Genomic DNA, 12978 nt, shown 5'->3' on the forward strand with positions numbered 1-12978 from the left:
TGTGGATCCTTGATGGGCTATATACTTAATCTCTGAGGAATGATATAAATGCTATCATATATGGAATATTGTTCAATAAACATCTTTGTGGCATGTGCGTGCATGCATGGGAGGGTGGGGCAAAGAGTCAAAAGAGAAACTGAAGTTTTTAGGGGCTCAGCCCACAGGATCAGCTCTGGTCCATATAAGCTCACTCTCACACTAAGATATGTAAGACTTGAAGAATGGGATGGAGTATATGATAAACATGCTGGATTCAGAGAAATATGGAAAAACTTGTGTGAACTGACGCAGAGGATGCAATCAGGCCCCCTATCTTTTTAGCTAGTCAATCAAGAAACATTTATTAAGTGCCTACTATGTGCCAGGTACTGTGCTAAGCACCTAGGATGCAAAGAAAGTTAAAAGAAAGTCCCTGCTTTTAAGGAGCTCACAGTTGAACAGGGGAGGCAGGTGACATGAAAACAAGATATATGCAGAATCAATTTGAAGTTATCAACAGAAGAAGGTTCTAGGAGTAAGGGGGATCAGGAAAGGCTTTTTGCAGAAAGTTGGGATTTTATCTTTGATTTGAAGGAAGCTGAGAGGCAGATGTGAAGAGAGTGAGCTTTCTAGGCATGGGAAACGGCTGTGATTGCCTCCTTCCTCATCTTCACTTCCTGACTTCCTTCAAGACAGCCCAAATTCCATCCCATCTCCTTGCAAAATTCCTTTTCTCACCCACCTCTTCATTTCCCATCAAGTTGCACTTTTCTGGATTTCTCTATCATTCTTCAGAAACCTCTTCATCCTGGAAGATCACTTCAGCCTTGAAATTCACACCCCAGAAGTACCCTCAGCTCCTAAGGTCTTTCTCTTTGATTGGATGGCTCCTCCCAGAAAGCACTCAAGCTAGTCATCTCTTCATTTCTCATTAGGCTGCAATCCATTGTACTTCTCCATCATGCCACTACCTTGGATACCTTCTCCTTCTCTTCATGTATTGTCTTCCTCACTAGAAAACGAGTTCCTTGAGGACAGGGACTGAATTTCTTTTCAATTGTTTTTGTATACCAGAGCTTAGTACAGTGCCTAGCATACAGTAAGCACTTAATAAATGATTGTTGACTGAATGATGCTTTTGTTTAAAAGTGATGGGGCTTTTCTTTATGAATCTTATGACTGGGGCATAACAGGGAGTTTTGAGCCTGGATTTCAGAGTTTCTAGGACATGGTAGATATGAAAAAAAGAGAGTATCAATATTTAAAAATATACGGAAGACAAATAAAAAGGGCAGAAGGAGATACAAATAGAATAGTTTTGCTACTACCTTGTTAAATATTCTTCTTTAAAAATACCCCCTCAAAAAATATTCTTATATGTGATAAGTTCACATTTTATACAAGCATCTTTCTTCTTTGTGTAACTGGGGTACAACTATGTTTGTTTGCTTGGAAAGCCATAGACTATGATTGTAATCTCAGCCCCTCTCATAAAGAGTGGGGAAGAACAGATGTCTCCTGTGTGAGGATGGTGTGTGTGTGTGTGTGTGTGTGTGTGTGTGTGTGTGTGTGTGTAGGCAAAGGAGACTTCAGCTTCTCTCTCTCTCCCAACATAGGCTTCAACTAGATGATAGGCTAAACTCAAGAACAAGAGGGAGAGATAGCCCTCAGTGCTGCTGTTTTCTATATCAGGGTAGATGACAAGAAGAAGATATTGTAGCTGAGTGATGGGGAACTACCACGAGCCCCCACAGAATAATGGAGTAACTGGCTTGGTTTGCAGAAAATCCAGTTGATGAAACTTCTACTCTACCCCTCTCCCCAGTTTCTTACCTTCCTCTATATCTCTAGAACTAAGCCAGTATATCTCATTTAAAATTTCTTTAAAAATACGTTGGCTTTTATGGCTATATGTTCTCAAAAGAAGCCCATTTATCTAAGATACCATTTGTTGTGTCACATGTGAATGCTTAGGGAAAATGTAAAATCAGCCAAGTAAGAAAGTGGTCAGCTCTGTATACACAGAAGGAACCTAAGGAACCAAAGATATCATCATTGAAGCATATTATTAAGCTCTCTAAAATGCATATCAAAATGAATACAGAAGTTTGTGGTAAGTAGGGTCACAGAGTTGATTCCTTCCTAAGTTCCTTTGCTTTTCCTAGGACTGGTTTAGAGAAACACCTCCCTTAAGCTGATAACAAAAGAGAGCTCATGGCTGAAAGGAGGAGGACAGGAGGAGGACAGGAGGAGCAGTCCTGCCCATCTAGGGGTAGGGGTGCTCAAAGAGGAAGAAGAAAGTTTCTCTGCTAAACTAAACACCTCCAACCATGAGCCATCACTTAATTTGTATATTGACATATTTATTTGTTTATGATTAAACTCATGATAAAAAATAACATTTATTTACTTTTTTAGAAAGCAGGTTACAGCCAGACACTGGAGACCCCTGGATGCCTGGCTGAGGAGTTTATACATTTGCTCAGGTCAATAAGTAGTCACTAAATTTAACAGTTTTTCTCAGTCCTAAACCTTTACTCTTCTGCTGCATTTGACACTGTTAAGCTCTTTAATGTCAGGGACTGTCATTTTTGGCATTTTGGGGGGGGGATGCCCAGCATTAGCACAATGCCTGACACACAGTAGGTACTTAATAAATGCTTCTTTCTTATTCTCATTGGATTTGGCTTAAGGAAGGAATAACATAAATACTCAATTGGATATGGAAATCTATCTTAACCTACAGGAAAATAGGGGGCAAGGGGATAAGAGAGCAGGGGGATGTTAGAGGGGAGGGCAGATTGGAGGAGGGGGTAATCAAAAACCAACACTTCTAAGGAGGGACAGGGTCAAAAGAGAGAATAGAATGAATGTGGGGTGAGATAGAATGACGGGAAATATAGTTAGTTTTTCACAACTATTATGGAAGTGTTTTGCATTACTACACATATATGACCTGTATTGAGTTGCTTGCCTTCTCAATGAGGTTGGGTGGGGAGGGAGGAAGGGAGAAAATTTGGAACCAAAAGTCCTAAAAATAAATGTTAAAAATTGTTTTCACGTGCAGCTGGGAAATAAAATATACAGGCAATGGGGTATAGAAATCTATCCTACCCTACAGGAAAATAGAAGGGCAAGGGGAGGGCAAAAGAAAGGGGGGGAGAGAAGGGAGGGCAGATTAGGGGAAGGAGTACTCAGAATGCATGCTGTCTTGGGGTGGGGGAGGTATGACATGGGGAGAAAATTTGAAACTCAAAATCTTGTGGAAGTGAATGTTGAAAATTAAAAATAAATAAATTAACAAAATCTGAAAAAAATAAATACTTTTGACTTTAAAGCTTTTTTCAGTCGACTGAGGAACAATAATGTAGTGTCTTCTATGTGTTAGGCACTGTCTAGGCATTGGAAGCACAAATACACCAAAATGAAACAATCCCTAATCTCAAAGTTAATTCTACTGAAGGAGACTATCTATCTACATACATACATATAGAATAAATACAAAATATATGCAAGGTATAATATATGGGGCAACTAGGTGGTGCAGTGGATAGAATACCAGGCTTTGTGAGTTCAAATCCAGCCTTAGACAGTTACTAGCTGTGTGACTCTGGACAAGTCATTTAACCCTGTTTGCCTAAATTCCTCATCTGTAAAATGAGCTAGGAAAAGGCAAACCACTTCGGTAACCTTGCCAAGAAAACCCCAAATGAAGTCATGAAGAGTTGGACATGGCTAATTATTTGACTACATTAGTTGACTAAATAAATTGACTAAACAACAACAAAACAATAAATCTCACTACTGCATGGCAGTTATTCTATTACTCCTTGGTTCAAAGCACCATAGAACTAGAGCTAATAGGGAACTTAGAAGCCATTGAATCTAACTCTTTCATTTTACACATGAGAAAACTGAGGTACACTTAAGCCCATTTAAGTAGATTGCCCAGTGTTACACAGCTGGTAAGTATCTAAGATAGGATTTGAATCCAAATCTTCCTGACTCCAAATCCAGTGTTATAACCACTATGTAATATTCATGCTGCCTCTCCTTCACTATAATCTCCACAGAGTCTATTTCAAACTGTCTTCTTTCTCTTCAAGCCTACTTTAACAAGGGCTGGAATTCTCCATGGAGTCATAGATTTACAGAATCTTAGAACATAAGAGAAGGGTGATGCACCAATGACCATCTAGTCCAATCCTTACTTGACCAAAAATCTCTTCTATAAGCATATTATAGAAGTGATCAGCTTCTTGAAGATGTTCAATGAGAGGGAAGAGAGTATCTCCTTAGACAACCTATTCCATTTTGCATAGCTCTAATTGCTAATAAGTTTTTCTTCACATCAAGACTAAATCTATCTCCCTGCAACTGTGACCCATTGCTTTTGGTTCTCTTTTCTGAGGCCAAGCAGAAGAGGTCAAATACATTTTCCACAATAGACCTTTTCAAGTGTTTGAAGACCATTTTGTAAGGTTCTCTCTAAGTCTTTTCTTCTCAATACTAATTGTTCCCTGTTCTTTTAAATGATCTTTATATGGTATGTTTCCCAATTCTCTCACAATTCTATTTACTTTCTTCTGGACATGTGGTAGCCTTTCTCTATCTTTCTTAAAATGTGTCTAGAATTGAACACATTACTCCAAAATGTAGCTTGATCAGGACAGAATACAGTAGAACTGAAGACCATGTCTCTAACAATGTAGACAAGGATAACATTAGCTTTTTTGGCTGCTATGTCACAATGTTGATTTTTATTGGATTTTTCCCAAGAACAGTTGACTAACCATTTCTCCTTCCATCCTGAAGTAATGAAGATGATTTCTAGAATTCCCATGTAGAATTTATTAAAAGTATTTTTTTTCTATTCAGCCCATTGTTCTAGCCTGTCAAGATAAGTTGGGATCTGGACTCTCAACCAACATTTTAACTATCTCTCCAAGCTTCAAGACATCTGACAATCTGATAAGCATGCCATCTCTACCTTTGTCCAAGCCATAATAAAAAAAAATGTTGAATAAAGCTGAGGATCCATTCAAGTTGACATAGACCTATTAATGAGTACTATTAATCTTTCATTCAACTAGTTCTAAATCTCCCTAACTATACTACGTAGGGCTAGGTGATGCAGTGGATAGAGTGCTGGGCCTGAAGTCAGAAAGACTCATCTTCTTGAGTTCAGATCTGGCTCAGACACTTACTAGATGTGTGACCCTGAAACTTACAGATATGGACCCTGTTTGCCTCAGTTCCTCATCTGTAAAATTAGCTGGAGAAGGAAATGGTAAACCACTCCAGTATCTTTGACAAGAAAACTCCAAAAAGGGGTCACAAAGAGTTGGACATGACTGAAACAACTAAACTAAATGGTAAGAACAACATCCTATCATCAAACACAGCTTTTTCCATTATAACCAAAAGGGTAACATGAAAGAGTTGGTCAAATGCAATGCTGAGATGGAAGATGCTATCCTTACAGCAATCAATTCATTCATTCATTCATTTTTAATGGACTAAGTTGAATTTATACCTGGGAACTAAGAATGGTTCAACATTCAGAGACTGAAAACTACCTCAGCACTTAGCACAGTGCCTAGCATATACTATGTACTATCTATATGCTAGGTGACCAACTGAATTACTAAGGTAATTAATGTAACTAATCATGTTAAAAACAAAAAAAAAATCTTGGGGCAACTAGGTGGTTCAATGGATAGAGCACTGGCCCTGGATTTAGGAGGACCTGAGTTCAAATCAGTCCTCAGATACATAACACTTACTAGCTGTATGACCCTGGGCAAGTCACTTAACCCCATTGCCTAGTGCTCCCCCCCAAAAAAATCATCTCACGTCACATGGTTATGTCAATAGTTACAAAAAAACTTTTGGCAAATAACACTCAATCATGTGAAAAACCTTACAAAGAAGCTTAAAACCGCACTAAAACTTTTGGGACACTCTGTTTAAGCATAGAAGGCTCTTTCTTAATATGATCAAAATTTTTATCTAAAGCCAAAAGGTAGCATTATAGTAAATGAGGGAAAATAGAAGTTTCCCAACAAATATAATTGTAAACCAAGAATGCTCCATTTCCCCCACTATATTTGACACACATCTAGATGGGCTAGCCATAGTGATATAAAAAAAGAAATTATCATCATAAAGATAGGTAAAAAGGAAACAAAATTATCTCTAGTTGCTGATGACATCTTGGGAATGTCATCCTAGGGAATCAGCAAACAGGCTGATATGAGATAATTAATAGCTTTCCTAAAATTTCAGGCTACAAAATAAACTCACAAAAATCATATCTATCTATCTATCTATCTATATATATATATGTATGTATGTATGTATGCACAAAATTAAAGAGGTAATAATAAAAAGGAAAGTCCTGTTCAAAGCTATTGCTGTTCCCAAATATATAAAATATCTGAGAGTCAATCTTCCAAAGTATGTGCAATTCCTGTAGAGGTACAATAATAATAATAAAAAAAGCTCTTTAGAGATATAAAGAATAACAAATAATTCATAGCATATCCAGTGCTCATGATTTGCCCATAAAATGCAGTAAAAGTGACAACCTCACTGAAATTAATTCACAAATTTAGTGCTGTACCAAAACAGAAGAAAAATAAAATTCATTTGGAGGAAAAAAAAAGATCTAGAATATCAAGGGAAATAATGGGAGGAAAGGTAGTAAAGAAGACGGAACAGCCCTTCCAGATGTCAAACCATATTATAAATTCATAATCATCAAAAATAGTATTGGGTAAAAATAGAAAAAAAACTAGATCAATGGAACATATTAGACAAGGAATCATAAGAAATAATTCATTTCAATAACATAGTATTCAACATAATTGAAAACCTGTTACCTAGGAAAGAACTCTTTACTTGACAAGAATTATTGGTGAAACTGGATAGTAGTATTGCAGAAATTAAGGTTAGACCAATAGCTTTCATCATATACTACAATAAATTCAAAATGGATACATGACCTGAATATTTAAGATAATACCATAAAGAATTAGAAGAGAGGCAGATCATATAACTTTCACAACTATAGTTGGGGAAGAATTTTTACCTAAATGAAGGAAAGAGGTAATTACATTAGAAAAAAACTCATAAGTTTCATGATATGAAATTAATGTGATTTTGTGTGAACAAAATGGATGGAACTAGTATTAAAAAGAGAAGCAGCATATTGAGAATTTTTTAATATCAAACATTTCTGATATGAGGCTATTACCTTAGATATATAGATAGCTAACAAATATATGAGATCAATTGCCATTGCTTGATAGATAAGAATTCAATAGATATGAACAAGCTATCCTCAAAAGAAGAATTGTAAACTGTTGACAAGAATATGAAAAAAAGTTACAAATCACTAAATAAAAACAGTTCTGAGGTTTTACCTACAAATTCAGCAAAGATGACCAAAATGGAGATAATTAATGTTGGAAGGGTCATGGAAAGTTATGACTACATTACTGATACAGTTGTGAATTGGTCTAACCATTCTGGAAAGCAATTTGGAATTGTGTGGAGAGTAACTAAAATGTCTATTTTCTTTGACAGAGATTCTATAACTAGAAATATAGCCCAAGAAGTTTAATGATAAGAGGAAAGATCCGATAACACCAAAATATTTATAGCAACACTTTTTATGGTAGCAAAGAATTGCTAATACTGTAAATGTTCATAGATTAAGGAATGGCTAAACAAATTATGGTACATAAATGTAATAGTATAGTATTATGCTGTAGGACAAGATGAATATTAATGAATATAGAAAATCAGGGAAGACATATAAACTCTTACAATGTAAAATAAGCAGAACCAGGTAAGTAATATATGCAGTTACTACAGGAATGTAAATTGAAGCAAACACAAACAAAACAGAAACAAAATCAAGAAGAATAGCAATGACATAATTGAAACTAAACACTGCAAAATTGTGTTCATTAAGGTTGCCCCAAAGAAAGATATTAGAAGATACTTCCCCCAATTTCTATGCTTACGTAGGGGACCACAGGTGTGGAATGGAATATTGCATATTACATAAGAGTTTGTCACTATTTCATTTAGTTTTCCTGGACTCTTTTCTTCTTCCTTTAAAAATTCTCTATTATAAATGATGACTCTCTGGGAGAGGATTAAAGGAGGGATCCAGTGGGAAATTTTGGTGATGTAAAAAATAAATACAATTTAAATGAACTATTAAAGCAGATGAAAAGCTTCCCCAAAGCATTAATGAGCTTGCCAACTTTTCAAAGGGGGTGCAGATCACTATGAAATGAATACACATGATATGCTGCTTCTCTTTTTATACTAGTTCCATCCATTTTGTTTACACAAAATCATATTAATTTCATATGGCGGAATAAGAAAGTTCAGAGTACTTTTCACAGATTCCATGACCTTGAATCAAGAATTTTTCAGACATTTAGTAATTAAAATTGCAGTAAAAGTAAGATAAAATGAGAAATATTTTTACATAAGACTATAGGGTATATAAGGTAACAGCAGAGACCTTAGGGATGAACTCATATCCCTTAACCATATCCCATTGCACAATCCTGAGTGACTGAAAGCAGAAGTCTTTATAAAAAAAACTATGTCTGCAATGGCTTTTATTATTCTCTTTTCAGCAGTGTTGAACTCCCCACTCCCAATATTTTAAAGGAAGAGAAAGAAGCATTCCACTCGCCAAATTGATAATGAATAGGAAAGAGGGTCCAAAAAGAAAAAAGAGAAGAAGAAGAAGAAGAGAAATTATCAAGAACCAAAAGGGACTAAGGGCTAATGCTTTTAAGGAGATAAAAGAATCATGAGAAGGGATGAAGAAATAATTAAATTATTATTTCATGGATTAAGGACCCACCTTACTACACAAATAAATAAATGAGAGGGAAATTGCCCAGGCAGAAAGAATAGGGGGAAGTGATGAAAGTCATTCCTGAACTGGACCTTCTAAAAAGGGAGGAGGAAGTGTTCCCTTCCTTCTTTGGACCTTGGAGAATGTGGAGAAAAATGCAAATTACTATAGTGAAAAAACCTGGATTGGAGACCAGGCAGCATGTCTCCTTCTCATTGAGGGATAAATTAGTACACACTCCCATGAAGAATAGGAATAGTCAGTGCCTCATAATGGGTTTCATTCAAAGAAACTAGTTGATTCAGATGATTCCTTCTTTAACAAAGGCTGCATTTCCTAGAAAAACATAACATCTAATCAGAAAGGTTTTATGAGCTCCCAGGGACAGTCAACATTCAAGGTAGTCAGGGAGACAGAAAATATATTGTTCTTAGTTTAGGTAAGGAGAGACTGTAAGGGCATGGAGTAAAAAATAAGTCTAGTAAGCTAGGAAACTGAGTTTCCAACACCATAGTGATCTTTCCCTTCATTAATTAACATCATAGGGAATGAGGTGTTGTTGTTGTTGTCCTAGAAGAGGACCAATGACATCAGGAAGGTGATGTCTTGACTTGCAAGTGAATTGGATTTTAGTGAGGCAAAGCTGTGCAAGGTCATCAGCCTCACTCTCTCCTCCACAATCATCGGAGTCCAGTGGCAAGACATAGGTCCAGAAAACTGGTGACAAGCCAGAGGAAGTGAGGTAGGTATATCAGAAGAAAGTCCTTAGAAAAATAAAACCATCAAGGAAAACACAGAAAAGTGAAAAGTGAGTATGATCTGCAGTTGGGCTAATAGAATGGGACAGATTGCAGAGCGAAAGAGCCATATCTTGCATGTGCCACATAGAAAGAATAAAGAAATGATGTGTAAGTATATGAGTAGGAGAGTAGATTTCTAGACTAAATGGGTTAAGAAATGAGGTAGGAACAGAAGGAAGTCAAGACTGGGAGAAAGGAAATAAATCTTATTCCAGTTAAGAGGATGAATTGGTGAATTATGAAGGGCAGGGCTTGGAAGATTCTCAATTGCACTTACCTGGAGAGGGAATTGCAAAAGAAGAAAAGTAGAATAATAAGGAACTCAATGCTTAGACAGATCTGAATCTATCCTGGGATGGCCTGTCCTTTTCAAATGTGGGATGTAGCAAGTATGGTCTGGTCTCCTTCTTCCACAGTGAGGTTTGCTGCATCTTCCCTCAGGGTTTCACAGTAATAAAAATATAAACATCTGTCTCTGGAGGGAGTGGGATCAGTTCCTACATTGCATTGGTTCCACCAAGTTCAAGTCTAAACATTGCTGGCTACCTGATGTGTTCTTGTTTCAGCTCCTATTGGGCTGAAACTCAAAGGTCCACTTTGCTACTTGGGGCCTTGATGCTGAGCTGGCTGTAAAATCAGGGATGCCTCTCTCTTGACTTTTGGAAAGCCACAAGGTCAGAGTTTCCGATCTCTTCATCTAAAACAGATAAAAATAAAAAACAGAGACGAAAGACTGAGATCCACTTCATGGGGCCATGTGTTGACCTCATGAGGGAGAAGGTTTAATGAATCCTTCCCTCTTTGCAATATTGTCTGCCAGCAATGAAGGAGTCAAACTAAGAGTGAGCAACTGAAGAAAAAAAAATGTTAAAGGCTATTGTCCCTAATATCTTTTTTAAAAACACCTTTATTTTTGGTTATGAAGTCAACCAAAGAAGTTACCATTCACCATGTGGTTAGTAGACCAGAACCAGTCACAAAATGTCTGCACATGTTCCAATGACTTCCCACATTCCACATTACGTGATTCCTCTGATAACAGACTCACCAGAATCTCCACTGCGGGGAATAACAGCAGAAACACTCTGCACATATGCCAATCCTCATTACCTGAATGACTAGTTCTTGTAGAAAAGTTACTCAGTGTACAATATGACTATCAGGTATATGATAATTATTTATTTCCTTCACCATAGGAATTACACAAGATTCAAAATACTAGAGGAACAAGTTCAAGAAACATTAATCATTCAATTAGTCCATAGCAGTCATACTTCCCATAGAAAATAAGATAACTTTGTGGGACTGTTGAATAGGTATTTTGAATTTACCTAAGATCTACACTGTTTGTGTAACTCAGATCAGTTATGGCCAGCTAATGCATGGATTCCTCCTTCCTTCCTTCCTTGATTCCTTTCTCTTTCTCTCTCCTACAGAAGGATCCTGAAAGTGGTCATTCTGTCTTCTTACAAACATAATCTTTCCATTTTCTCCTCCATCTGATCAACTGCTGGCCAAATCAGAAATTCAGAAACTCCTAATCTATGTGTAGTAAAGGCTAGTATCATCAATTTCTTAGAATTGTTATTTGATAATCTGTGCTCAGATTAAAAAAAAACAGAAAGAAACAAGCAATAGTCAGAGACTTGAACATGTCACCAGCTTGCCTAGGCATGTGCAGGCCATGTGCTTCTCAACCAAGTCACTATTGCCTAGGGCAGGGAGGAGAGAGGTTCTTCACCTTCCTTTGTTGTAAGTCCAAGAAAGAGAAAGTGCATACAAAGGAAGAGGGGTGCATAATAAAAATAGCATAGCCATTTCCACAGATGTTCTTATAAATGAAAGAGGGGGAAGATTCCTTGACAATAGCAAATTCCTCCTTTTTTCAGCTTTGAGAAATTATATCAAAAGACCTATATAATTCTCTCTCTCTCTCATTCTCTCTCTCTCTTTCTCTCTATCTCTCTCTGTGTCTCTCTGTCTCTTTCTGTCTCTGTCTCTCTCTCTGTCTCTGTCTTTCTCTTTCTGTCTCTCATTCTCTCTGTCCCTCATTCTCTCTGTCTCTCTCTCTGTCTTTGTCTCTCTCTTTCTCTCTCTCCATCTTTGTCTCTCTCTCTGTCTCTTTCTCTGTGTCTCTGTCTCTGTGTGTGTGTCTCTCTCTGTCCCTGTCTCTCTCTGCCTGTCTCTCTCTCTCTGCCTGTCTCTCTGTCTCTCTGTCCTTGGTCTCCCTCCCTCTCTCTCTCTTTCTCTCTCTGTCTGTCTGTCTGTCTCTCTCTGTCTCTGTCTCTCTCTGTCTCTGTCTCTCTCTGTCTCTGTCTCTGTCTCTGTCTCTGTCTCTCTCTCTCTCTCTCTCTCTCTCTCTCCAAGATAAAAAACACTAGAAAAATCCCTCAGTGTTAAATCTAGCCCTCTTTTCAGAGGTTGTTCTTCCCTCAATTACCTCTTTACAACTGCATTTTCAACAAGTACACAATCTAGCTAAGAGATCTGTGGTGAACACAAACTAAATGTTTTAAAACAGAAAAGTAAGCAGAGTTTCCCAGAAGGAATGATTTCAGGTATCTATGAAGGAGCCCTAAGGGTAAAACAGAGACAGAGAATAACTACTTTGGGGTCTGTAGAGCAGAGTGATTTCAGCAACACACCTTCTGACTCAATCAAGCCCTGGGGCCTGGTCTGACCAAGCAGATTTGCAGCCAGAGTCCTGAATCTTTTTTTTTCTTTTTCTGACAGCTGCCTCTGCCTGGGTTTCTGTTTAGGAGCCAGCCTCACTGGCTACTAATGGTCTCCTCTTCTTCAACTCCAAGTAATCTTCTCCTATACTTGCTGAGAATGGGGTTTCACTTAACGTCTCTCTCCTAAATTCCCTGAACTGTCTATTAAAGGTTATCTGGAGCCATTGACCATCTTTTATTACCCTTTGTCGCTTCCTTTTTGATTTACTCAAGAGATTTATTCACATTTCTTAAGGGGATCACCCAGCATGGTTGCAAATTTTGCAGCTATTTAACACCACCTGATATAGCCACTTTTCATTGATTAGGTCTATGAATGATCAACTCACTTGCATAAATAAATTTAAGGAGCTTGGAGAAATACAGAGAAACAGGAGGAGAGCCTGTAGGAGTAGAGACTAAGTAAGGTAAGCAAAACCAATCACACTGACCACGTGATGAATTAGAGAAGTTTGGGGTTGGGGGAGGGGCTGGAGGGAAGGAAGTCAGTGTAAAGAATTAAATAGAGGAAAGCACAAACCTAACAGTTATAACCTTAAAAAGTGAGTATATTGAACTCCCCCTTAAAGGA

Source organism: Vombatus ursinus, unplaced genomic scaffold (genome assembly GCF_900497805.2).
Source record: "Vombatus ursinus unplaced genomic scaffold, bare-nosed wombat genome assembly UNPS02012709.1, whole genome shotgun sequence".
Classification (NCBI taxonomy): Eukaryota; Metazoa; Chordata; class Mammalia; order Diprotodontia; family Vombatidae; genus Vombatus; species Vombatus ursinus.